This window comes from Opisthocomus hoazin, chromosome 16, assembly GCF_030867145.1.
Source record: "Opisthocomus hoazin isolate bOpiHoa1 chromosome 16, bOpiHoa1.hap1, whole genome shotgun sequence".
NCBI classification, from domain to species: domain Eukaryota; kingdom Metazoa; phylum Chordata; class Aves; order Opisthocomiformes; family Opisthocomidae; genus Opisthocomus; species Opisthocomus hoazin.
In genome coordinates this window covers 5,115,116-5,140,721 of record NC_134429.1, presented here as the reverse complement: position 1 = coordinate 5,140,721, position 25,606 = coordinate 5,115,116, and positions in this window count along the sequence as shown.

Genomic DNA, 25,606 nt, shown 5'->3' with positions numbered 1-25,606 from the left:
CTCGCAGGCAGAAAGAGCTAGCCTGGAAAGCTGTTGCTCAGCCTCATCTGCCCATGGCACTGCTCGCACAGAGGCACAGAGACTGGGGCTGTTTGCTTGTCTTGTCCCCTCAAACTTCAAACGTAGCTTAGGTGATCTGTGCTGGGCTCCTTTGGCAGCCCTGCTCCGAATATGCGAACGTCTGCAGATAGCTCGCAGGCAGAAAGAGCTAGCCTGGAAAGCTGTTGCTCAGCCTCATCTGCCCATGGCACTGCTCGCACAGAGGCACAGAGACTGGGGCTGCTTGCTTGTCTTGTCCCCTCAAACTTCAAACGTAGCTTAGGTGGTCTGTGCCGGGCGCCTCCGGCAGCCCTGCTCTGAAAATGTGAACGTCTGCAGATAGCTCGCAGGCAGAAAGAGCTAGCCTGGAAAGCTGTTGCTCAGCCTCATCTGCCCATGGCACTGCTCGCACAGAGGCACAGAGACTGGGGCTGCTTGCTTGTCTTGTCCCCTCAAACTTCAAACGTAGCTTAGGTGGTCCGTGCCGGGCGCCTCCGGCAGCCCTGCTCCGAAAAGGCGAACGTCTGCAGATAGCTCGCAGGCAGAAAGAGCTAACCTGGAAAGCTGTTGCTCAGCCTCATCTGCCCATGGCACTGCTCGCACAGAGGCACAGAGACTGGGGCTGCTTGCTTGTCTTGTCCACTCAAACTTCAAATGTAGCTTATGTGGCCCGTGCCGGGCTCATACGGCAGCCCTGCTCCGAAAATGCGAACGTCTGCAGATAGCTCGCAGGCAGAAAGAGCTACCCTGGAAAGCTCTTGCTCAGCCTCATCTGCCCATGGCACTGCTCGCACAGAGGCACAGAGACTGGGGCTGCTTGCTTGTCTTGTCCCCTCAAACTTCAAACGTAGCTTGGGTGGTCCGTGCTGGGTGCTTCTGGCAGCGCTGCTCCGAAAACGCGAACATCTGCAGATAGCTCGCAAGCAGAAAGAACTAGCCTGGAAAGCTGTTGCTCAGCCTCATCTGCCCATGGCACTGCTCGCACAGAGGCACAGAGACTGGGGCTGCTTGCTTGTCTTGTCCCCTCAAACTTCAAATGTAGCTTAGGTGGTCTGTGCTGGGCGCCTTTGCCAGTCGTGCTCCGAAAATGCGAACGTCTGCAGATAGCTCGCAGGCAGAAAGAGCTAGCCTGGAAAGCTGTTGCTCAGACTCATCTGCCCATGGCACTGCTCGCACAGAGGCACAGAGACTGGGGCTGCTTGCTTGTCTTGCCCCCTCAGACTGCAAACGTATGTTTTGGCTGTTTGTGCCGGGCGCCTTTGGCAGCCCTGCTCCGAAAATGCAAACGTCTGCAGATAGCTCGCAGGCAGAAAGAGCTAGCCTGGAAAACTGTTGCTCAGCCTCATCTGCCCATGGCACTGCTCGCACAGAGGCACAGAGACTGGGGCTGCTTGCTTGTCTTGTCCCCTCAAACTTCAAACGTAGCTTAGGTGGTCCGTGCCGGGCGCATCCGGCAGCCCTGCTCCGAAAATGGGAACGTCTGCAGATAGCTCGCAGGCAGAAAGAGCTAGCCTGGAAAACTGTTGCTCAGCCTCATCTGCCCATGGCACTGCTCGCACAGAGGCACAGAGACTGGGGCTGTTTGCTTGTCTTGTCCCCTCAAACTTCAAACGTAGCTTAGGTGGTCTGTGCTGGGCTCCTTTGGCAGCCCTGCTCCGAAAATGCGAACGTCTGCAGATAGCTCGCAGGCAGAAAGAGCTAGCCTGGAAAGCTGTTGCTCAGCCTCATCTGCCCATGGCACTGCTCGCACAGAGGCACAGAGACTGGGGCTGCTTGCTTGTCTTGTCCCCTCAAACTTCAAACGTAGCTTAGGTGGTCCGTGCCGGGCGCATCCGGCAGCCCTGCTCCGAAAATGCGAACGTCTGCAGATAGCTCGCAGGCAGAAAGAGCTAGCCTGGAAAACTGTTGCTCAGCGTCATCTGCCCATGGCACTGCTCGCACAGAGGCACAGAGACTGGGGCTGTATGCTTGTCTTGTCCCCTCAAACTTCAAACGTAGCTTAGGTGGTCTGTGCTGGGCTCCTTTGGCAGCCCTGCTCCGAAAATGCGAACGTCTGCAGATAGCTCGCAGGCAGAAAGAGCTAGCCTGGAAAGCTGTTGCTCAGCCTCATCTGCCCATGGCACTGCTCGCACAGAGGCACAGAGACTGGGGCTGCTTGCTTGTCTTGTCCCCTCAAACTTCAAACGTAGCTTAGGTGGTCTGTGCCGGGCGCCTCCGGCAGCCCTGCTCTGAAAATGTGAACGTCTGCAGATAGCTCGCAGGCAGAAAGAGCTAGCCTGGAAAGCTGTTGCTCAGCCTCATCTGCCCATGGCACTGCTCGCACAGAGGCACAGAGACTGGGGCTGCTTGCTTGTCTTGTCCCCTCAAACTTCAAATGTATATTAGGTGGTCCGTGCCGGGCGCCTCCGGCAGCCCTGCTCCGAAAATGCGAACGTCTGCAGATAGCTCGCAGGCAGAAAGAGCTAACCTGGAAAGCTGTTGCTCAGCCTCATCTGCCCATGGCACTGCTCGCACAGAGGCACAGAGACTGGGGCTGCTTGCTTGTCTTGTCCACTCAAACTTCAAATGTAGCTTATGTGGCCCGTGCCGGGCTCATACGGCAGCCCTGCTCCGAAAATGCGAACGTCTGCAGATAGCTCGCAGGCAGAAAGAGCTAGCCTGGAAAGCTGTTGCTCAGCCTCATCTGCCCATGGCACTGCTCGCACAGAGGCACAGAGACTGGGGCTGCTTGCTTGTCTTGTCCCCTCAAACTTCAAACGTAGCTTAGGTGGTCTGTGCTTGGCGCCTTTGGCAGCCCTGTTCCGAAAACGCGAACGTCTGCAGATAGCTCGCAGGCAGAAAGAGCTAGCCTGGAAAGCTTTTGCTCAGATTCATCTGCCCATGGCACTGCTCGCACAGAGGCACAGAGACTGGGGCTGCTTGCTTCTCTTGCCCCCTCAAACTTCAAACGTAGCTTAGGTGGTCCGTGCCGGGCGCCTCCGGCAGCCCTACACCGGAAATGCGAACGTCTGCAGATAGCTTGCAGGCAGAAAGGGCTAGCCTGGAAACCTGTTGCTCAGCCTCATCTGCCCATGGCACTGCTCGCACAGAGGCACAGAGACTGGGGCTGCTTACTTGTCTTGTCCCCTCAAACTTCAAACGTAGCATAGGTGGTCCGTGCCGGGTGCTTCTGGCAGCGCTGCTCCGAAAATGCGAACATCTGCAGATAGCTCGCAGGCAGAAAGAGCTAGCCTGGAAAGCTGTTGCTCAGCCTCATCTGCCCATGGCACTGCTCGCACAGAGGCACAGAGACTGGGGCTGCTTACTTGTCTTGTCCCCTCAAACTTCAAATGTAGCTTAGGTGGTCTGTGCTGGGCGCCTTTGCCAGTCGTGCTCTGAAAATGCGAACGTCTGCAGATAGCTCGCAGGCAGAAAGAGCTAGCCTGGAAAGCTGTTGCTCAGACTCATCTGCCCATGGCACTGCTCGCACAGAGGCACAGAGACTGGGGCTGCTTGCTTGTCTTGCCCCCTCAGACTGCAAACGTATGTTTTGGCTGTTTGTGCCGGGCGCCTTTGGCAGCCCTGCTCCGAAAATGCAAACGTCTGCAGATAGCTCGCAGGCAGAAAGAGCTAGCCTGGAAAACTGTTGCTCAGCCTCATCTGCCCATGGCACTGCTCGCACAGAGGCACAGAGACTGGGGCTGCTTGCTTGTCTTGTCCCCTCAAACTTCAAACGTAGCTTAGGTGGTCTGTGCTGGGCTCCTTTGGCAGCCCTGCTCCGAAAATGCAAACGTCTGCAGATAGCTCGCAGGCAGAAAGAGCTAGCCTGGAAAGCTGTTGCTCAGCCTCATCTGCCCATGGCACTGCTCGCACAGAGGCACAGAGACTGGGGCTGCTTGCTTGTCTTGTTCCCTCAAACTTCAAACGTAGCTTAGGTGGTCCGTGCCGGGCGCATCCGGCAGCCCTGCTCCGAAAATGCGAACGTCTGCAGATAGCTCGCAGGCAGAAAGAGCTAGCCTGGAAAACTGTTGCTCAGCCTCATCTGCCCATGGCACTGCTCGCACAGAGGCACAGAGACTGGGGCTGTTTGCTTGTCTTGTCCCCTCAAACTTCAAACGTAGCTTAGGTGGTCTGTACTGGGCTCCTTTGGCAGCCCTGCTCCGAAAATGCGAACGTCTGCAGATAGCTCGCAGGCAGAAAGAGCTAGCCTGGAAAGCTGTTGCTCAGCCTCATCTGCCCATGGCACTGCTCGCACAGAGGCACAGAGACTGGGGCTGCTTGCTTGTCTTGTCCCCTCAAACTTCAAACGTAGATTAGGTGGTCCGTGCCGGGCGCATCCGGCAGCCCTGCTCCGAAAATGCGAACGTCTGCAGATAGCTCGCAGGCAGAAAGAGCTAGCCTGGAAAGCTGTTGCTCAGCCTCATCTGCCCATGGCACTGCTCGCACAGAGGCACAGAGACTGGGGCTGCTTGCTTGTCTTGTCCCCTCAAACTTCAAACGTATCTTAGGTAGTCCGTGCCGGGCGCCTTTGGCAGCCCTGCTCCGAAAATGCGAACGTCTGCAGATATCTCGCAGGCAGAAAGAGCTAGCCTGGAAAGCTGTTGCTCAGCCTCATCTGCCCATGGCACTGCTCGCACAGAGGCACAGAGACTGGGGCTGCTTGCTTGTCTTGTCCCCTCAAACTTCAAATGTAGCTTAGGTGGTCTGTGCTGGGCGCCTTTGCCAGTCGTGCTCCGAAAATGCGAACGTCTGCAGATAGCTCGCAGGCAGAAAGAGCTAGCCTGGAAAGCTGTTGCTCAGCCTCATCTGCCCATGGCACGGCTCGCACAGAGGCACAGAGACTGGGGCTGCTTGCTTGTCTTGTCCCCTCAAACTTCAAACGTAGCTTAGGTGGTCTGTGCTTGGCGCCTTTGGCAGCCCTGTTCCGAAAACGCGAACGTCTGCAGATAGCTCGCAGGCAGAAAGAGCTAGCTTGGAAAGCTTTTGCTCAGACTCATCCGCCCATGGCACTGCTCGCACAGAGGCACAGAGACTGGGGCTGCTTGCTTGTCTTGTCCCCTCAAAGTTCAAACGTAGCTTAGGTGGTCCGTGCCGGGCGCCTCCGGCAGCCCTGCTCCGAAAATGCGAACGTCTGCAGATAGCTCGCAGGCAGAAAGAGCTAGCCTGTAAAACTGTTGCTCAGCCTCATCTGCCCATGGCACTGCTCGCACAGAGGCACAGAGACTGGGGCTGCTTGCTTCTCTTGCCCCCTCAAACTTCAAACGTATCTTAGGTGGTCCGTGCCTGACGCCTCCGGCAGCCCTACATCGGAAATGCGAACGTCTGCAGATAGCTCGCAGGCAGAAAGAGCTAGCCTGGAAAGCTGTTGCTCAGCCTCATCTGCCCATGGCACTGCTCGCACAAAGGCACAGAGACTGGGGCTGCTTACTTGTCTTGTCCCCTCAAACTTCAAACGTAGCTTAGGTGGTCTGTGCCGGGCGCCTCCGGCAGCCCTGCTCTGAAAATGTGAACGTCTGCAGATAGCTTGCAGGCAGAAAGGGCTAGCCTGGAAAGCTGTTGCTCAGCCTCATCTGCCCATGGCACTGCTTGCACAGAGGCACAGAGACTGGGGCTGCTTGCTTGTCTTGTCCCCTCAAACTTCAAACGTAGCATAGGTGGTCCGTGCCGGATGCTTGTGGCAGCGCTGCTCCGAAAATGCGAACATCTGCAGATAGCTCGCAGGCAGAAAGAGCTAGCCTGGAAAGCTGTTGCTCAGCCTCATCTGCCCATGGCACTGCTCGCACAGAGGCACAGAGACTGGGGCTGCTTGCTTGTCTTGTCCCCTCAAACTTCAAATGTAGCTTAGGTGGTCTGTGCTGGGCGCCTTTGCCAGTCGTGCTCCGAAAATGCGAACGTCTGCAGATAGCCCGCAGGCAGAAAGAGCTAGCCTGGAAAGCTGTTGCTCAGACTCATCTGCCCATGGCACTGCTCGCACAGAGGCACAGAGACTGGGGCTGCTTGCTTGTCTTGCCCCCTCAGACTGCAAATGTAGCTTATGTGGCCCGTGCCGGGCTCATACAGCAGCCCTGCTCCGAAAATGCGAACGTCTGCAGATAGCTCGCAGGCAGAAAGAGCTAGCCTGGAAAGCTGTTGCTCAGCCTCATCTGCCCATGGCACTGCTCGCACAGAGGCACAGAGACTGGGGCTGCTTGCTTGTCTTGTCCCCTCAAACTTCAAACGTAGCTTAGGTGGTCCGTGCCGGGCGCCTCCGGCAGCCCTGCTCCGAAAATGCAAACGTCTGCAGATAGCTCGCAGGCAGAAAGAGCTAGCCTGGAAAACTGTTGCTCAGCCTCATCTGCCCATGGCACTGCTCGCACAGAGGCACAGAGACTGGGGCTGCTTCCTTGTCTTGTCCCCTCAAACTTCAAACGTAGCTTAGGTGGTCTGTGCTTGGCGCCTTTGGCAGCCCTGTTCCGAAAACGCGAACGTCTGCAGATAGCTCGCAGGCAGAAAGAGCTAGCCTGGAAAGCTTTTGCTCAGACTCATCCGCCCATGGCACTGCTCGCACAGAGGCACAGAGACTGGGGCTGCTTGCTTGTCTTGCCCCCTCAGACTGCAAATGTAGCTTATGTGGCCCGTGCCGGGCTCATACGGCAGCCCTGCTCCGAAAATGCAAACGTCTGCAGATAGCTCGCAGGCAGAAAGAGCTAGCCTGGAAAACTGTTGCTCAGCCTCATCTGCCCATGGCACTGCTCGCACAGAGGCACAGAGACTGGGGCTGCTTGCTTGTCTTGTCCCCTCAAACTTCAAACGTAGCTTAGGTGGTCTGTGCTGGGCTCCTTTGGCAGCCCTGCTCCGAAAATGCAAACGTCTGCAGATAGCTCGCAGGCAGAAAGAGCTAGCCTGGAAAGCTGTTGCTCAGCCTCATCTGCCCATGGCACTGCTCGCACAGAGGCACAGAGACTGGGGCTGCTTGCTTGTCTTGTCCCCTCAAACTTCAAACGTAGCTTAGGTGGTCCGTGCCGGGCGCATCCGGCAGCCCTGCTCCGAAAATGCGAACGTCTGCAGATAGCTCGCAGGCAGAAAGAGCTAGCCTGGAAAACTGTTGCTCAGCCTCATCTGCCCATGGCACTGCTCGCACAGAGGCACAGAGACTGGGGCTGTTTGCTTGTCTTGTCCCCTCAAACTTCAAACGTAGCTTAGGTGGTCTGTGCTGGGCTCCTTTGGCAGCCCTGCTCCGAAAATGCGAACGTCTGCAGATAGCTCGCAGGCAGAAAGAGCTAGCCTGGAAAGCTGTTGCTCAGCCTCATCTGCCCATGGCACTGCTCGCACAGAGGCACAGAGACTGGGGCTGCTTGCTTGTCTTGTCCCCTCAAACTTCAAACGTAGATTAGGTGGTCCGTGCCGGGCGCATCCGGCAGCCCTGCTCCGAAAATGCGAACGTCTGCAGATAGCTCGCAGGCAGAAAGAGCTAGCCTGGAAAGCTGTTGCTCAGCCTCATCTGCCCATGGCACTGCTCGCACAGAGGCACAGAGACTGGGGCTGCTTGCTTGTCTTGTCCCCTCAAACTTCAAACGTATCTTAGGTAGTCCGTGCCGGGCGCCTTTGGCAGCCCTGCTCCGAAAATGCGAACGTCTGCAGATATCTCGCAGGCAGAAAGAGCTAGCCTGGAAAGCTGTTGCTCAGCCTCATCTGCCCATGGCACTGCTCGCACAGAGGCACAGAGACTGGGGCTGCTTGCTTCTCTTGCCCCCTCAAACTTCAAACGTATCTTAGGTGGTCCGTGCCGGGCGCCTCCGGCAGCCCTGCTCCGAAAATGCGAACGTCTGCAGATAGCTCGCAGGCAGAAAGAGCTAGCCTGGAAAACTGTTGCTCAGCCTCATCTGCCCATGGCACTGCTCGCACAGAGGCACAGAGACTGGGGCTGCTTGCTTCTCTTGCCCCCTCAAACTTCAAACGTATCTTAGGTGGTCCGTGCCTGACGCCTCCGGCAGCCCTACATCGGAAATGCGAACGTCTGCAGATAGCTCGCAGGCAGAAAGAGCTAGCCTGGAAAGCTGTTGCTCAGCCTCATCTGCCCATGGCACTGCTCGCACAAAGGCACAGAGACTGGGGCTGCTTACTTGTCTTGTCCCCTCAAACTTCAAACGTAGCTTAGGTGGTCTGTGCCGGGCGCCTCCGGCAGCCCTGCTCTGAAAATGTGAACGTCTGCAGATAGCTTGCAGGCAGAAAGGGCTAGCCTGAAAAGCTGTTGCTCAGCCTCATCTGCCCATGGCACTGCTTGCACAGAGGCACAGAGACTGGGGCTGCTTGCTTGTCTTGTCCCCTCAAACTTCAAACGTAGCATAGGTGGTCCGTGCCGGATGCTTGTGGCAGCGCTGCTCCGAAAATGCGAACATCTGCAGATAGCTCGCAGGCAGAAAGAGCTAGCCTGGAAAGCTGTTGCTCAGCCTCATCTGCCCATGGCACTGCTCGCACAGAGGCACAGAGACTGGGGCTGCTTGCTTGTCTTGTCCCCTCAAACTTCAAATGTAGCTTAGGTGGTCTGTGCTGGGCGCCTTTGCCAGTCGTGCTCCGAAAATGCGAACGTCTGCAGATAGCCCGCAGGCAGAAAGAGCTAGCCTGGAAAGCTGTTGCTCAGACTCATCTGCCCATGGCACTGCTCGCACAGAGGCACAGAGACTGGGGCTGCTTGCTTGTCTTGCCCCCTCAGACTGCAAATGTAGCTTATGTGGCCCGTGCCGGGCTCATACGGCAGCCCTGCTCCGAAAATGCGAACGTCTGCAGATAGCTCGCAGGCAGAAAGAGCTAGCCTGGAAAGCTGTTGCTCAGCCTCATCTGCCCATGGCACTGCTCGCACAGAGGCACAGAGACTGGGGCTGCTTCCTTGTCTTGTCCCCTCAAACTTCAAACGTAGCTTAGGTGGTCTGTGCTTGGCGCCTTTGGCAGCCCTGTTCCGAAAACGCGAACGTCTGCAGATAGCTCGCAGGCAGAAAGAGCTAGCCTGGAAAGCTTTTGCTCAGACTCATCCGCCCATGGCACTGCTCGCACAGAGGCACAGAGACTGGGGCTGCTTGCTTGTCTTGCCCCCTCAGACTGCAAATGTAGCTTATGTGGCCCGTGCCGGGCTCATACGGCAGCCCTACACCGAAAATGCGAACGTCTGCAGATAGCTCGCAGGCAGAAAGAGCTAGCCTGGAAAGCTGTTGCTCAGCCTCATCTGCCCATGGCACTGCTCGCACAGAGGCACAGAGACTGGGGCTGCTTGCTTGTCTTGCCCCCTCAAACTTCAAACGTAGATTAGGTGGTCCGTGCCGGGTGCATCCGGCAGCCCTGCTCCGAAAATGCGAACGTCTGCAGATAGCTCGCAGGCAGAAAGAGCTAGCCTGGAAAGCTGTTGCTCAGCCTCATCTGCCCATGGCACTGCTCGCACAGAGGCACAGAGACTGGGGCTGCTTGCTTGTCTTGTCCCCTCAAACTTCAAACGTATCTTAGGTAGTCCGTGCCGGGCGCCTCCGGCAGCCCTGCTCCGAAAATGCGAACGTCTGCAGATATCTCGCAGGCAGAAAGAGCTAGCCTGGAAAGCTGTTGCTCAGCCTCATCTGCCCATGGCACTGCTCGCACAGAGGCACAGAGACTGGGGCTGCTTGCTTGTCTTGTCCCCTCAAACTTCAAATGTAGCTTAGGTGGTCTGTGCTGGGCGCCTTTGCCAGTCGTGCTCCGAAAATGCGAACGTCTGCAGATAGCTCGCAGGCAGAAAGAGCTAGCCTGGAAAGCTGTTGCTCAGCCTCATCTGCCCATGGCACTGCTCGCACAGAGGCACAGAGACTGGGGCTGCTTGCTTGTCTTGTCCCCTCAAACTTCAAACGTAGCTTAGGTGGTCTGTGCTTGGCGCCTTTGGCAGCCCTGTTCCGAAAACGCGAACGTCTGCAGATAGCTCGCAGGCAGAAAGAGCTAGCTTGGAAAGCTTTTGCTCAGACTCATCCGCCCATGGCACTGCTCGCACAGAGGCACAGAGACTGGGGCTGCTTGCTTGTCTTGTCCCCTCAAAGTTCAAACGTAGCTTAGGTGGTCCGTGCCGGGCGCCTCCGGCAGCCCTGCTCCGAAAATGCGAACGTCTGCAGATAGCTCGCAGGCAGAAAGAGCTAGCCTGGAAAACTGTTGCTCAGCCTCATCTGCCCATGGCACTGCTCGCACAGAGGCACAGAGACTGGGGCTGCTTGCTTGTCTTGTCCCCTCAAACTTCAAACGTAGCTTAGGTGGTCTGTGCTTGGCGCCTTTGGCAGCCCTGTTCCGAAAACGCGAACGTCTGCAGATAGCTCGCAGGCAGAAAGAGCTAGCCTGGAAAGCTTTTGCTCAGACTCATCCGCCCATGGCACTGCTCGCACAGAGGTACAGAGACTGGGGCTGCTTGCTTGTCTTGTCCCCTCAAAGTTCAAACGTAGCTTAGGTGGTCCGTGCCGGGCGCCTCCGGCAGCCCTGCTCCGAAAATGCAAACGTCTGCAGATAGCTCGCAGGCAGAAAGAGCTAGCCTGGAAAACTGTTGCTCAGCCTCATCTGCCCATGGCACTGCTCGCACAGAGGCACAGAGACTGGGGCTGCTTGCTTCTCTTGCCCCCTCAAACTTCAAACGTATCTTAGGTGGTCCGTGCCGGGCGCCTCCGGCAGCCCTGCTCCGAAAATGCGAACGTCTGCAGATAGCTCGCAGGCAGAAAGAGCTAGCCTGGAAAACTGTTGCTCAGCCTCATCTGCCCATGGCACTGCTCGCACAGAGGCACAGAGACTGGGGCTGCTTGCTTCTCTTGCCCCCTCAAACTTCAAACGTATCTTAGGTGGTCCGTGCCTGACGCCTCCGGCAGCCCTACATCGGAAATGCGAACGTCTGCAGATAGCTCGCAGGCAGAAAGAGCTAGCCTGGAAAGCTGTTGCTCAGCCTCATCTGCCCATGGCACTGCTCGCACAAAGGCACAGAGACTGGGGCTGCTTACTTGTCTTGTCCCCTCAAACTTCAAACGTAGCTTAGGTGGTCTGTGCCGGGCGCCTCCGGCAGCCCTGCTCTGAAAATGTGAACGTCTGCAGATAGCTTGCAGGCAGAAAGGGCTAGCCTGGAAAGCTGTTGCTCAGCCTCATCTGCCCATGGCACTGCTTGCACAGAGGCACAGAGACTGGGGCTGCTTGCTTGTCTTGTCCCCTCAAACTTCAAACGTAGCATAGGTGGTCCGTGCCGGATGCTTGTGGCAGCGCTGCTCCGAAAATGCGAACATCTGCAGATAGCTCGCAGGCAGAAAGAGCTAGCCTGGAAAGCTGTTGCTCAGCCTCATCTGCCCATGGCACTGCTCGCACAGAGGCACAGAGACTGGGGCTGCTTGCTTGTCTTGTCCCCTCAAACTTCAAATGTAGCTTAGGTGTTCTGTGCTGGGCGCCTTTGCCAGTCGTGCTCCGAAAATGCGAACGTCTGCAGATAGCCCGCAGGCAGAAAGAGCTAGCCTGGAAAGCTGTTGCTCAGACTCATCTGCCCATGGCACTGCTCGCACAGAGGCACAGAGACTGGGGCTGCTTGCTTGTCTTGCCCCCTCAGACTGCAAATGTAGCTTATGTGGCCCGTGCCGGGCTCATACGGCAGCCCTGCTCCGAAAATGCGAACGTCTGCAGATAGCTCGCAGGCAGAAAGAGCTAGCCTGGAAAGCTGTTGCTCAGCCTCATCTGCCCATGGCACTGCTCGCACAGAGGCACAGAGACTGGGGCTGCTTGCTTGTCTTGTCCCCTCAAAGTTCAAACGTAGCTTAGGTGGTCCGTGCCGGGCGCCTCCGGCAGCCCTGCTCCGAAAATGCAAACGTCTGCAGATAGCTCGCAGGCAGAAAGAGCTAGCCTGGAAAACTGTTGCTCAGCCTCATCTGCCCATGGCACTGCTCGCACAGAGGCACAGAGACTGGGGCTGCTTCCTTGTCTTGTCCCCTCAAACTTCAAACGTAGCTTAGGTGGTCTGTGCTTGGCGCCTTTGGCAGCCCTGTTCCGAAAACGCGAACGTCTGCAGATAGCTCGCAGGCAGAAAGAGCTAGCCTGGAAAGCTTTTGCTCAGACTCATCCGCCCATGGCACTGCTCGCACAGAGGCACAGAGACTGGGGCTGCTTGCTTGTCTTGCCCCCTCAGACTGCAAATGTAGCTTATGTGGCCCGTGCCGGGCTCATACGGCAGCCCTGCTCCGAAAATGCGAACGTCTGCAGATAGCTCGCAGGCAGAAAGAGCTAGCCTGGAAAGCTGTTGCTCAGCCTCATCTGCCCATGGCACTGCTCGCACAGAGGCACAGAGACTGGGGCTGCTTGCTTGTCTTGCCCCCTCAAACTTCAAACGTAGATTAGGTGGTCCGTGCCGGGCGCATCCGGCAGCCCTGCTCCGAAAATGCGAACGTCTGCAGATAGCTCGCAGGCAGAAAGAGCTAGCCTGGAAAGCTGTTGCTCAGCCTCATCTGCCCATGGCACTGCTCGCACAGAGGCACAGAGACTGGGGCTGCTTGCTTGTCTTGTCCCCTCAAACTTCAAACGTATCTTAGGTAGTCCGTGCCGGGCGCCTCCGGCAGCCCTGCTCCGAAAATGCGAACGTCTGCAGATATCTCGCAGGCAGAAAGAGCTAGCCTGGAAAGCTGTTGCTCAGCCTCATCTGCCCATGGCACTGCTCACACAGAGGCACAGAGACTGGGGCTGCTTGCTTGTCTTGTCCCCTCAAACTTCAAATGTAGCTTAGGTGGTCTGTGCTGGGCGCCTTTGCCAGTCGTGCTCCGAAAATGCGAACGTCTGCAGATAGCTCGCAGGCAGAAAGAGCTAGCCTGTAAAGCTGTTGCTCAGCCTCATCTGCCCATGGCACTGCTCGCACAGAGGCACAGAGACTGGGGCTGCTTGCTTGTCTTGTCCCCTCAAACTTCAAACGTAGCTTAGGTGGTCTGTGCTTGGCGCCTTTGGCAGCCCTATTCCGAAAACGCGAACGTCTGCAGATAGCTCGCAGGCAGAAAGAGCTAGCTTGGAAAGCTTTTGCTCAGACTCATCCGCCCATGGCACTGCTCGCACAGAGGCACAGAGACTGGGGCTGCTTGCTTGTCTTGTCCCCTCAAAGTTCAAACGTAGCTTAGGTGGTCCGTGCCGGGCGCCTCCGGCAGCCCTGCTCCGAAAATGCGAACGTCTGCAGATAGCTCGCAGGCAGAAAGAGCTAGCCTGGAAAACTGTTGCTCAGCCTCATCTGCCCATGGCACTGCTCGCACAGAGGCACAGAGACTGGGGCTGCTTGCTTGTCTTGTCCCCTCAAACTTCAAACGTAGCTTAGGTGGTCTGTGCTTGGCGCCTTTGGCAGCCCTGTTCCGAAAACGCGAACGTCTGCAGATAGCTCGCAGGCAGAAAGAGCTAGCCTGGAAAGCTTTTGCTCAGACTCATCCGCCCATGGCACTGCTCGCACAGAGGTACAGAGACTGGGGCTGCTTGCTTGTCTTGTCCCCTCAAAGTTCAAACGTAGCTTAGGTGGTCCGTGCCGGGCGCCTCCGGCAGCCCTGCTCCGAAAATGCAAACGTCTGCAGATAGCTCGCAGGCAGAAAGAGCTAGCCTGGAAAACTGTTGCTCAGCCTCATCTGCCCATGGCACTGCTCGCACAGAGGCACAGAGACTGGGGCTGCTTGCTTCTCTTGCCCCCTCAAACTTCAAACGTATCTTAGGTGGTCCGTGCCTGACGCCTCCGGCAGCCCTACACCGGAAATGCGAACGTCTGCAGATAGCTCGCAGGCAGAAAGAGCTAGCCTGGAAAGCTGTTGCTCAGCCTCATCTGCCCATGGCACTGCTCGCACAAAGGCACAGAGACTGGGGCTGCTTACTTGTCTTGTCCCCTCAAACTTCAAACGTAGCTTAGGTGGTCTGTGCCGGGCGCCTCCGGCAGCCCTGCTCTGAAAATGTGAACGTCTGCAGATAGCTTGCAGGCAGAAAGGGCTAGCCTGGAAAGCTGTTGCTCAGCCTCATCTGCCCATGGCACTGCTTGCACAGAGGCACAGAGACTGGGGCTGCTTGCTTGTCTTGTCCCCTCAAACTTCAAACGTAGCATAGGTGGTCCGTGCCGGATGCTTGTGGCAGCGCTGCTCCGAAAATGCGAACATCTGCAGATAGCTCGCAGGCAGAAAGAGCTAGCCTGGAAAGCTGTTGCTCAGCCTCATCTGCCCATGGCACTGCTCGCACAGAGGCACAGAGACTGGGGCTGCTTGCTTGTCTTGTCCCCTCAAACTTCAAATGTAGCTTAGGTGGTCTGTGCTGGGCGCCTTTGCCAGTCGTGCTCCGAAAATGCGAACGTCTGCAGATAGCCCGCAGGCAGAAAGAGCTAGCCTGGAAAGCTGTTGCTCAGCCTCATCTGCCCATGGCACTGCTCGCACAAAGGCACAGAGACTGGGGCTGCTTACTTGTCTTGTCCCCTCAAACTTCAAACGTAGCTTAGGTGGTCTGTGGCGGACGCCTCCGGCAGCCCTGCTCTGAAAATGTGAACGTCTGCAGATAGCTTGCAGGCAGAAAGGGCTAGCCTGGAAAGCTGTTGCTCAGCCTCATCTGCCCATGGCACTGCTTGCACAGAGGCACAGAGACTGGGGCTGCTTGCTTGTCTTGTCCCCTCAAACTTCAAACGTAGCATAGGTGGTCCGTGCCGGATGCTTGTGGCAGCGCTGCTCCGAAAATGCGAACATCTGCAGATAGCTCGCAGGCAGAAAGAGCTAGCCTGGAAAGCTGTTGCTCAGCCTCATCTGCCCATGGCACTGCTCGCACAGAGGCACAGAGACTGGGGCTGCTTGCTTGTCTTGTCCCCTCAAACTTCAAATGTAGCTTAGGTGGTCTGTGCTGGGCGCCTTTGCCAGTCGTGCTCCGAAAATGCGAACGTCTGCAGATAGCCCGCAGGCAGAAAGAGCTAGCCTGGAAAGCTGTTGCTCAGCCTCATCTGCCCATGGCACTGCTCGCACAAAGGCACAGAGACTGGGGCTGCTTACTTGTCTTGTCCCCTCAAACTTCAAACGTAGCTTAGGTGGTCTGTGCCGGGCGCCTCCGGCAGCCCTGCTCTGAAAATGTGAACGTCTGCAGATAGCTTGCAGGCAGAAAGGGCTAGCCTGGAAAGCTGTTGCTCAGCCTCATCTGCCCATGGCACTGCTTGCACAGAGGCACAGAGACTGGGGCTGCTTGCTTGTCTTGTCCCCTCAAACTTCAAACGTAGCATAGGTGGTCCGTGCCGGATGCTTGTGGCAGCGCTGCTCCGAAAATGCGAACATCTGCAGATAGCTCGCAGGCAGAAAGAGCTAGCCTGGAAAGCTGTTGCTCAGCCTCATCTGCCCATGGCACTGCTCGCACAGAGGCACAGAGACTGGGGCTGCTTGCTTGTCTTGTCCCCTCAAACTTCAAATGTAGCTTAGGTGGTCTGTGCTGGGCGCCTTTGCCAGTCGTGCTCCGAAAATGCGAACGTCTGCAGATAGCCCGCAGGCAGAAAGAGCTAGCCTGGAAAGCTGTTGCTCAGCCTCATCTGCCCATGGCACTGCTCGCACAGAGGCACAGAGACTGGGGCTGCTTGCTTGTCTTGCCCCCTCAGACTGCAAATGTAGCTTATGTGGCCCGTGCCGGGCTCATACGGCAGCCCTGCTCCGAAAATGCGAACGTCTGCAGATAGCTCGCAGGCAGAAAGAGCTAGCCTGGAAAGCTGTTGCTCAGCCTCCTCTGCCCATGGCACTGCTCGCACAGAGGCACAGAGACTGGGGCTGCTTGCTTGTCTTGTCCCCTCAAAGTTCAAACGTAGCTTAGGTGGTCCGTGCCGGGCGCCTCCGGCAGCCCTGCTCCGAAAATGCAAACGTCTGCAGATAGCTCGCAGGCAGAAAGAGCTAGCCTGGAAAGCTGTTGCTCAGCCTCATCTGCCCATGGCACTGCTCGCACAGAGGCACAGAGACTGGGGCTGCTTCCTTGTCTTGTCCCCTCAAACTTCAAACGTAGCTTAGGTGGTCTGTGCTTGGCGCCTTTGGCAGCCCTGTTCCGAAAACGCGAACGTCTGCAGATAGCTCGCAGGCAGAAAGAGCTAGCCTGGAAAGCTTTTGCTCAGACTCATCCGCCCATGGCACTGCTCGCACAGAGGCACAGAGACTGGGGCTGCTTGCTTGTCTTGCCCCCTCAGACTGCAAATGTAGCTTATGTGGCCCGTGCCGGGCTCATACGGCAGCCCTGCTCCGAAAATGCGAACGTCTGCAGATAGCTCGCAGGCAGAAAGAGCTAGCCTGGAAAGCTGTTGCTCAGCCTCATCTGCCCATGGCACTGCTCGCACAGAGGCACAGAGACTGGGGCTGCTTGCTTGTCTTGCCCCCTCAAACTTCAAACGTAGATTAGGTGGTCCGTGCCGGGCGCATCCGGCAGCCCTGCTCCGAAAATGCGAAAGTCTGCAGATAGCTCGCAGGCAGAAAGAGCTAGCCTGGAAAGCTGTTGCTCAGCCTCATCTGCCCATGGCACTGCTCGCACAGAGGCACAGAGACTGGGGCTGCTTGCTTGTCTTGTCCCCTCAAACTTCAAACGTATCTTAGGTAGTCCGTGCCGGGCGCGTCCGGCAGCCCTGCTCCGAAAATGCGAACGTCTGCAGATATCTCGCAGGCAGAAAGAGCTAGCCTGGAAAGCTGTTGCTCAGCCTCATCTGCCCATGGCACTGCTCGCACAGAGGCACAGAGACTGGGGCTGCTTGCTTGTCTTGTCCCCTCAAACTTCAAATGTAGCTTAGGTGGTCTGTGCTGGGCGCCTTTGCCAGTCGTGCTCCGAAAATGCGAACGTCTGCAGATAGCTCGCAGGCAGAAAGAGCTAGCCTGGAAAGCTGTTGCTCAGCCTCATCTGCCCATGGCACTGCTCGCACAGAGGCACAGAGACTGGGGCTGCTTGCTTGTCTTGTCCCCTCAAACTTCAAACGTAGCTTAGGTGCTCTGTGCTTGGCGCCTTTGGCAGCCCTGTTCCGAAAACGCGAACGTCTGCAGATAGCTCGCAGGCAGAAAGAGCTAGCTTGGAAAGCTTTTGCTCAGACTCATCCGCCCATGGCACTGCTCGCACAGAGGCACAGAGACTGGGGCTGCTTGCTTGTCTTGTCCCCTCAAAGTTCAAACGTAGCTTAGGTGGTCCGTGCCGGGCGCCTCCGGCAGCCCTGCTCCGAAAATGCGAACGTCTGCAGATAGCTCGCAGGCAGAAAGAGCTAGCCTGGAAAACTGTTGCTCAGCCTCATCTGCCCATGGCACTGCTCGCACAGAGGCACAGAGACTGGGGCTGCTTGCTTGTCTTGTCCCCTCAAACTTCAAACGTAGCTTAGGTGGTCTGTGCTTGGCGCCTTTGGCAGCCCTGTTCCGAAAACGTGAACGTCTGCAGATAGCTCGCAGGCAGAAAGAGCTAGCCTGGAAAGCTTTTGCTCAGACTCATCCGCCCATGGCACTGCTCGCACAGAGGTACAGAGACTGGGGCTGCTTGCTTGTCTTGTCCCCTCAAAGTTCAAACGTAGCTTAGGTGGTCCGTGCCGGGCGCCTCCGGCAGCCCTGCTCCGAAAATGCAAACGTCTGCAGATAGCTCGCAGGCAGAAAGAGCTAGCCTGGAAAACTGTTGCTCAGCCTCATCTGCCCATGGCACTGCTCGCACAGAGGCACAGAGACTGGGGCTGCTTGCTTCTCTTGCCCCCTCAAACTTCAAACGTATCTTAGGTGGTCCGTGCCTGACGCCTCCGGCAGCCCTACACCGGAAATGCGAACGTCTGCAGATAGCTCGCAGGCAGAAAGAGCTAGCCTGGAAAGCTGTTGCTCAGCCTCATCTGCCCATGGCACTGCTCGCACAAAGGCACAGAGACTGGGGCTGCTTACTTGTCTTGTCCCCTCAAACTTCAAACGTAGCATAGGTGGTCCGTGCCGGGTGCTTCTGGCAGCGATGCTCCGAAAATGCGAACATCTGCAGATAGCTCGCAGGCAGAAAGAGCTAGCCTGGAAAGCTGTTGCTCAGCCTCATCTGCCCATGGCACTGCTCGCACAGAGGCACAGAGACTGGGGCTGCTTGCTTGTCTTGTCCCCTCAAACTTCAAATGTAGCTTAGGTGGTCTGTGCTGGGCGCCTTTGCCAGTCGTGCTCCGAAAATGCGAACGTCTGCAGATAGCCCGCAGGCAGAAAGAGCTAGCCTGGAAAGCTGTTGCTCAGACTCATCTGCCCATGGCACTGCTCGCACAGAGGCACAGAGACTGGGGCTGCTTGCTTGTCTTGCCCCCTCAGACTGCAAATGTAGCTTATGTGGCCCGTGCCGGGCTCATACGGCAGCCCTGCTCCGAAAATGCGAACGTCTGCAGATAGCTCGCAGGCAGAAAGAGCTAGCCTGGAAAGCTGTTGCTCAGCCTCATCTGCCCATGGCACTGCTCGCACAGAGGCACAGAGACTGGGGCTGCTTGCTTGTCTTGTCCCCTCAAAGTTCAAACGTAGCTTAGGTGGTCCGTGCCGGGCGCCTCCGGCAGCCCTGCTCCGAAAATGCAAACGTCTGCAGATAGCTCGCAGGCAGAAAGAGCTAGCCTGGAAAACTGTTGCTCAGCCTCATCTGCCCATGACACTGCTCGCACAGAGGCAAAGAGACTGGGGCTGCTTCCTTGTCTTGTCCCCTCAAACTTCAAACGTAGCTTAGGTGGTCTGTGCTTGGCGCCTTTGGCAGCCCTGTTCCGAAAACGCGAACGTCTGCAGATAGCTCGCAGGCAGAAAGAGCTAGCCTGGAAAGCTTTTGCTCAGACTCATCTGCCCATGGCACTGCTCGCACAGAGGCACAGAGATTGGGGCTGATTGCTTGTCTTGTCCCCTCAAACTTCAAACGTAGCTTAGGTGGTCCGTGCCGGGCGCCTCCGGCAACCCTGCTCCGAAAATGCGAACGTCTGCAGATAGCTCGCAGGCAGAAAGAGCTAGCCTGGAAAGCTGTTGCTCAGCCTCATCTGCCCATGGCACTGCTCGCACAGAGGCACAGAGAGTGGGGCTGCTTGCTTCTCTTGCCCCCTCAAACTTCAAACGTATCTTAGGTGGTCCGTGCCGGGCGCCTCCGGCAGCCCTACACCGGAAATGCGAACGTCTGCAGATAGCTCGCAGCCAGAAAGAGCTAGCCTGGAAAGCTGTTGCTCAGCCTCATCTGCCCATGGCACTGCTTGCACAGAGGCACAGAGACTGGGGCTGCTTGCTTGTCTTGTCCCCTCAAACTTCAAACGTAACATAGGTGGTCCGTGCCGGGTGCTTCTGGCAGCGCTGCTCCGAAAATGCGAACATCTGCAGATAGCTCGCAGGCAGAAAGAGCTAGCCTGGAAAGCTGTTGCTCAGCCTCATCTGCCCATGGCACTGCTCGCACAGAGGCACAGAGACTGGGGCTGCTTGCTTGTCTTGTCCCCTCAAACTTCCAATGTAGCTTAGGTGGTCTGTGCTGGGCGCCTTTGCCAGTCGTGCTCCGAAAATGCGAACGTCTGCAGATAGCTCGCAGGCAGAAAGAGCTAGCCTGGAAAGCTGTTGCTCAGACTCATCTGCCCATGGCACTGCTCGCACAGAGGCACAGAGACTGGGGCTGCTTGCTTGTCTTGCCCCCTCAGACTGCAAATGTAGCTTATGTGGCCCGTGCCGGGCTCATACGGCAGCCCTGCTCCGAAAATGCGAACGTCTGCAGATAGCTCGCAGGCAGAAAGAGCTAGCCTGGAAAGCTGTTGCTCAGCCTCATCTGCCCATGGCACTGCTCGCACAGAGGCACAGAGACTGGGGCTGCTTGCTTGTCTTGTCCCCTCAAACTTCAAACGTAGCTTAGGTGGTCCGTGCCGGGCGCCTCCGGCAGCCCTGCTCCGAAAATGCAAACGTCTGCAGATAGCTCGCAGGCAGAAAGAGCTAGCCTGGAAAACTGTTGCTCAGCCTCATCTGCCCATGGCACTGCTCGCACAGAGGCACAGAGACTGGGGCTGCTTGCTTCTCTTGCCCCCTCAAACTTCAAACGTATCTTAGGTGGTCCGTGCCTGACGCCTCCGGCAGCCCTACACCGGAAATGCGAACGTCTGCAGATAGCTCGCAGGCAGAAAGAGCTAGCCTGGAAAGCTGTTGCTCAGCCTCATCTGCCCATGGCACTGCTCGCACAAAGGCACAGAGACTGGGGCTGCTTACTTGTCTTGTCCCCTCAAACTTCAAACGTAGCTTAGGTGGTCTGTGCCGGGCGCCTCCGGCAGCCCTGCTCTGAAAATGTGAACGTCTGCAGATAGCTTGCAGGCAGAAAGGGCTAGCCTGGAAACCTGTTGCTCAGCCTCATCTGCCCATGGCACTGCTCGCACAGAGGCACAGAGACTGGGGCTGCTTGCTTCTCTTGCCCCCTCAAACTTCAAACGTATCTTGGGTTGTCCATGCCGGGCGCCTCCGGCAGCCCTACACCGGAAATGCGAACGTCTGCAGATAGCTCGCAGCCAGAAAGAGCTAGCCTGGAAAGCTGTTGCTCAGCCTCATCTGCCCATGGCACTGCTCGCACAAAGGCACAGAGACTGGGGCTGCTTACTTGTCTTGTCCCCTCAAACTTCAAACGTAGCTTAGGTGGTCTGTGCCGGGCGCCTCCGGCAGCCCTGCTCTGAAAATGTTAACGTCTGCAGATAGCTTGCAGGCAGAAAGGGCTAGCCTGGAAAGGTGTTGCTCAGCCTCATCTGCCCATGGCACTGCTTGCACAGAGGCACAGAGACTGGGGCTGCTTGCTTGTCTTGTCCCCTCAAACTTCAAACGTAACATAGGAGGTCCGTGCCGGGTGCTTCTGGCAGCGCTGCTCCGAAAATGCGAACATCTGCAGATAGCTCGCAGGCAGAAAGAGCTAGCCTGGAAAGCTGTTGCTCAGCCTCATCTGCCCATGGCACTGCTCGCACAGAGGCACAGAGACTGGGGCTGCTTGCTTGTCTTGTCCCCTCAAACTTCAAATGTAGCTTAGGTGGTCTGTGCTGGGCGCCTTTGCCAGTCGTGCTCCGAAAATGCGAACGTCTGCAGATAGCTCGCAGGCAGAAAGAGCTAGCCTGGAAAGCTGTTGCTCAGACTCATCTGCCCATGGCACTGCTCGCACAGAGGCACAGAGACTGGGGCTGCTTGCTTGTCTTGCCCCCTCAGACTGCAAATGTAGCTTATGTGGCCCGTGCCGGGCTCATACGGCAGCCCTGCTCCGAAAATGCGAACGTCTGCAGATAGCTCGCAGGCAGAAAGAGCTAGCCTGGAAAGCTGTTGCTCAGCCTCATCTGCCCATGGCACTGCTCGCACAGAGGCACAGAGACTGGGGCTGCTTGCTTGTCTTGTCCCCTCAAAGTTCAAACGTAGCTTAGGTGGTCCGTGCCGGACGCCTCCGGCAGCCCTGCTCCGAAAATGCAAACGTCTGCAGATAGCTCGCAGGCAGAAAGAGCTAGCCTGGAAAACTGTTGCTCAGCCTCATCTGCCCATGGCACTGCTCGCACAGAGGCACAGAGACTGGGGCTGCTTACTTGTCTTGTCCCCTCAAACTTCAAACGTAGCTTAGGTGGTCTGTGCCGGGCGCCTCCGGCAGCCCTGCTCTGAAAATGTGAACGTCTGCAGATAGCTTGCAGGCAGAAAGGGCTAGCCTGGAAACCTGTTGCTCAGCCTCATCTGCCCATGGCACTGCTCGCACAGAGGCACAGAGACTGGGGCTGCTTGCTTCTCTTGCCCCCTCAAACTTCAAACGTATCTTAGGTGGTCCGTGCCGGGCGCCTCCGGCAGCCCTACACCGGAAATGCGAACGTCTGCAGATAGCTCGCAGCCAGAAAGAGCTAGCCTGGAAAGCTGTTGCTCAGCCTCATCTGCCCATGGCACTGCTCGCACAAAGGCACAGAGACTGGGGCTGCTTACTTGTCTTGTCCCCTCAAACTTCAAACGTAGCTTAGGTGGTCTGTGCCGGGCGCCTCCGGCAGCCCTGCTCTGAAAATGTGAACGTCTGCAGATAGCTTGCAGGCAGAAAGGGCTAGCCTGGAAAGGTGTTGCTCAGCCTCATCTGCCCATGGCACTGCTTGCACAGAGGCACAGAGACTGGGGCTGCTTGCTTGTCTTGTCCCCTCAAACTTCAAACGTAACATAGGAGGTCCGTGCCGGGTGCTTCTGGCAGCGCTGCTCCGAAAATGCGAACATCTGCAGATAGCTCGCAGGCAGAAAGAGCTAGCCTGGAAAGCTGTTGCTCAGCCTCATCTGCCCATGGCACTGCTCGCACAGAGGCACAGAGACTGGGGCTGCTTGCTTGTCTTGTCCCCTCAAACTTCAAATGTAGCTTAGGTGGTCTGTGCTGGGCGCCTTTGCCAGTCGTGCTCCGAAAATGCGAACGTCTGCAGATAGCTCGCAGGCAGAAAGAGCTAGCCTGGAAAGCTGTTGCTCAGACTCATCTGCCCATGGCACTGCTCGCACAGAGGCACAGAGACTGGGGCTGCTTGCTTGTCTTGCCCCCTCAGACTGCAAATGTATCTTATGTGGCCCGTGCCGGGCTCATACGGCAGCCCTGCTCCGAAAATGCGAACGTCTGCAGATAGCTCGCAGGCAGAAAGAGCTAGCCTGGAAAGCTGTTGCTCAGCCTCATCTGCCCATGGCACTGCTCGCACAGAGGCACAGAGACTGGGGCTGCTTGCTTGTCTTGTCCCCTCAAAGTTCAAACGTAGCTTAGGTGGTCCGTGCCGGGCGCCTCCGGCAGCCCTACACCGAAAATGCAAACGTCTGCAGATAGCTCGCAGGCAGAAAGAGCTAGCCTGGAAAACTGTTGCTCAGCCTCATCTGCCCATGGCACTGCTCGCACAGAGGCACAGAGACTGGGGCAGCTTGCTTCTCTTGCCCCCTCAAACTTCAAACGTATCTTAGGTGGTCCGTGCCTGACGCCTCCGGCAGCCCTACACCGGAAATGCGAACGTCTGCAGATAGCTCGCAGGCAGAAAGAGCTAGCCTGGAAAGCTGTTGCTCAGCCTCATCTGCCCATGGCACTGCTCGCACAAAGGCACAGAGACTGGGGCTGCTTACTTGTCTTGTCCCCTCAAACTTCAAACGTAGCTTAGGTGGTCTGTGCCGGGCGCCTCCGGCAGCCCTGCTCTGAAAATGTAAACGTCTGCAGATAGCTTGCAGGCAGAAAGGGCTAGCCTGGAAACCTGTTGCTCAGCCTCATCTGCCCATGGCACTGCTTGCACAGAGGCACAGAGACTGGGGCTGCTTGCTTGTCTTGTCCCCTCAAACTTCAAACGTAGCATAGGTGGTCCGTGCCGGGTGCTTCTGGCAGCGGTGCTCCGAAAATGCGAACATCTGCAGATAGCTCGCAGGCAGAAAGAGCTAGCCTGGAAAGCTGTTGCTCAGCCTCATCTGCCCATGGCACTGCTCGCACAGAGGCACAGAGAGTGGGGCTGCTTGCTTGTCTTGTCCCCTCAAAGTTCAAACGTAGCTTAGGTGGTCCGTGCCGGGCGCCTCCGGCAGCCCTGCTCCGAAAATGCAAACGTCTGCAGATAGCTCGCAGGCAGAAAGAGCTAGCCTGGAAAACTGTTGCTCAGCCTCATCTGCCCATGGCACTGCTCGCACAGAGGCACAGAGACTGGGGCTGCTTGCTTGTCTTGTCCCCTCAAACTTCAAACGTAGCTTAGGTGGTCTGTGCCGGGCGCCTCCGGCAGCCCTGCTCTGAAAATGTGAACGTCTGCAGATAGCTTGCAGGCAGAAAGGGCTAGCCTGGAAAGCTGTTGCTCAGCCTCATCTGCCCATGGCACTGCTCGCACAGAGGCACAGAGACTGGGGCTGCTTGCTTGTGTTGTCCCCTCAAAGTTCAAACGTAGCTTAGGTGGTCCGTGCCGGGCTCATACGGCAGCCCTGCTCCGAAAATGCAAACGTCTGCAGATAGCTCGCAGGCAGAAAGAGCTAGCCTGGAAAACTGTTGCTCAGCCTCATCTGCCCATGGCACTGCTCGCACAGAGGCACAGAGACTGGGGCTGCTTGCTTGTCTTGTCCCCTCAAACTTCAAACGTAGCTTAGGTGGTCTGTGCTTGGCGCCTTTGGCAGCCCTGTTCCGAAAACGCGAACGTCTGCAGATAGCTCGCAGGCAGAAAGAGCTAGCCTGGAAAGCTGTTGCTCAGCCTCATCTGCCCATGGCACTGCTCGCACAGAGGCACAGAGACTGGGGCTGCTTGCTTCTCTTGCCCCCTCAAACTTCAAACGTATCTTAGGTGGTCCGTGCCGGGCGCCTCCGGCAGCCCTACACCGGAAATGCGAACGTCTGCAGATAGCTCGCAGGCAGAAAGAGCTAGCCTGGAAAGCTGTTGCTCAGCCTCATCTGCCCATGGCACTGCTCGCACAAAGGCACAGAGACTGGGGCTGCTTACTTGTCTTGTCCCCTCAAACTTCAAACGTAGCTTAGGTGGTCTGTGCCGGGCGCCTCCGGCAGCCCTGCTCTGAAAATGTGAACGTCTGCAGATAGCTTGCAGGCAGAAAGGGCTAGCCTGGAAACCTGTTGCTCAGCCTCATCTGCCCATGGCACTGCTTGCACAGAGGCACAGAGACTGGGGCTGCTTGCTTGTCTTGTCCCCTCAAACTTCAAATGTAGCATAGGTGCTCCGTGCCGGGTGCTTCTGGCAGCGCTGCTCCGAAAATGCGAACATCTGCAGATAGCTCGCAGGCAGAAAGAGCTAGCCTGGAAAGCTGTTGCTCAGCCTCATCTGCCCATGGCACTGCTCGCACAGAGGCACAGAGACCGGGGCTGCTTGCTTGTCTTGTCACCTCAAACTTCAAATGTAGCTTAGGTGGTCTGTGCTGGGCGCCTTTGCCAGTCGTGCTCCGAAAATGCGAACGTCTGCAGATAGCTCGCAGGCAGAAAGAGCTAGCCTGGAAAGCTGTTGCTCAGACTCATCTGCCCATGGCACTGCTCGCACAGAGGCACAGAGACTGGGGCTGCTTGCTTGTCTTGCCCCCTGAGACTGCAAACGTATGTTTTCGCTGTTTGTGCCGGGCGCCTTTGGCAGCCCTGCTCCGAAAATGCGAACGTCTGCAGATAGCTCGCAGCCAGAAAGAGCTAACCTGGAAAGCTGTTGCTCAGCCTCATCTGCCCATGGCACTGCTCGCACAGAGGCACAGAGACTGGGGCTGCTTGCTTGTCTTGTCCACTCAAACTTCAAATGTAGCTTATGTGGCTAGTGCCGGGCTCATACGGCAGCCCTGCTCCGAAAATGCGAACGTCTGCAGATAGCTCGCAGGCAGAAAGAGCTAGCCTGGAAAGCTGTTGCTCAGACTCATCTGCCCATGGCACTGCTCGCACAGAGGCACAGAGACTGGGGCTGCTTGCTTGTCTTGTCCCCTCAAAGTTCAAACGTAGCTTAGGTGGTCCGTGCCGGGCGCCTCCGGCAGCCCTGCTCCGAAAATGCAAACGTCTGCAGATAGCTCGCAGGCAGAAAGAGCTAGCCTGGAAAACTGTTGCTCAGCCTCATCTGCCCATGGCACTGCTCGCACAGAGGCACAGAGACTGGGGCTGCTTGCTTGTCTTGTCCCCTCAAACTTCAAACGTAGCTTAGGTGGTCTGTGCTGGGCTCCTTTGGCAGCCCTGCTCCGAAAATGCGAACGTCTGCAGATAGCTCGCAGGC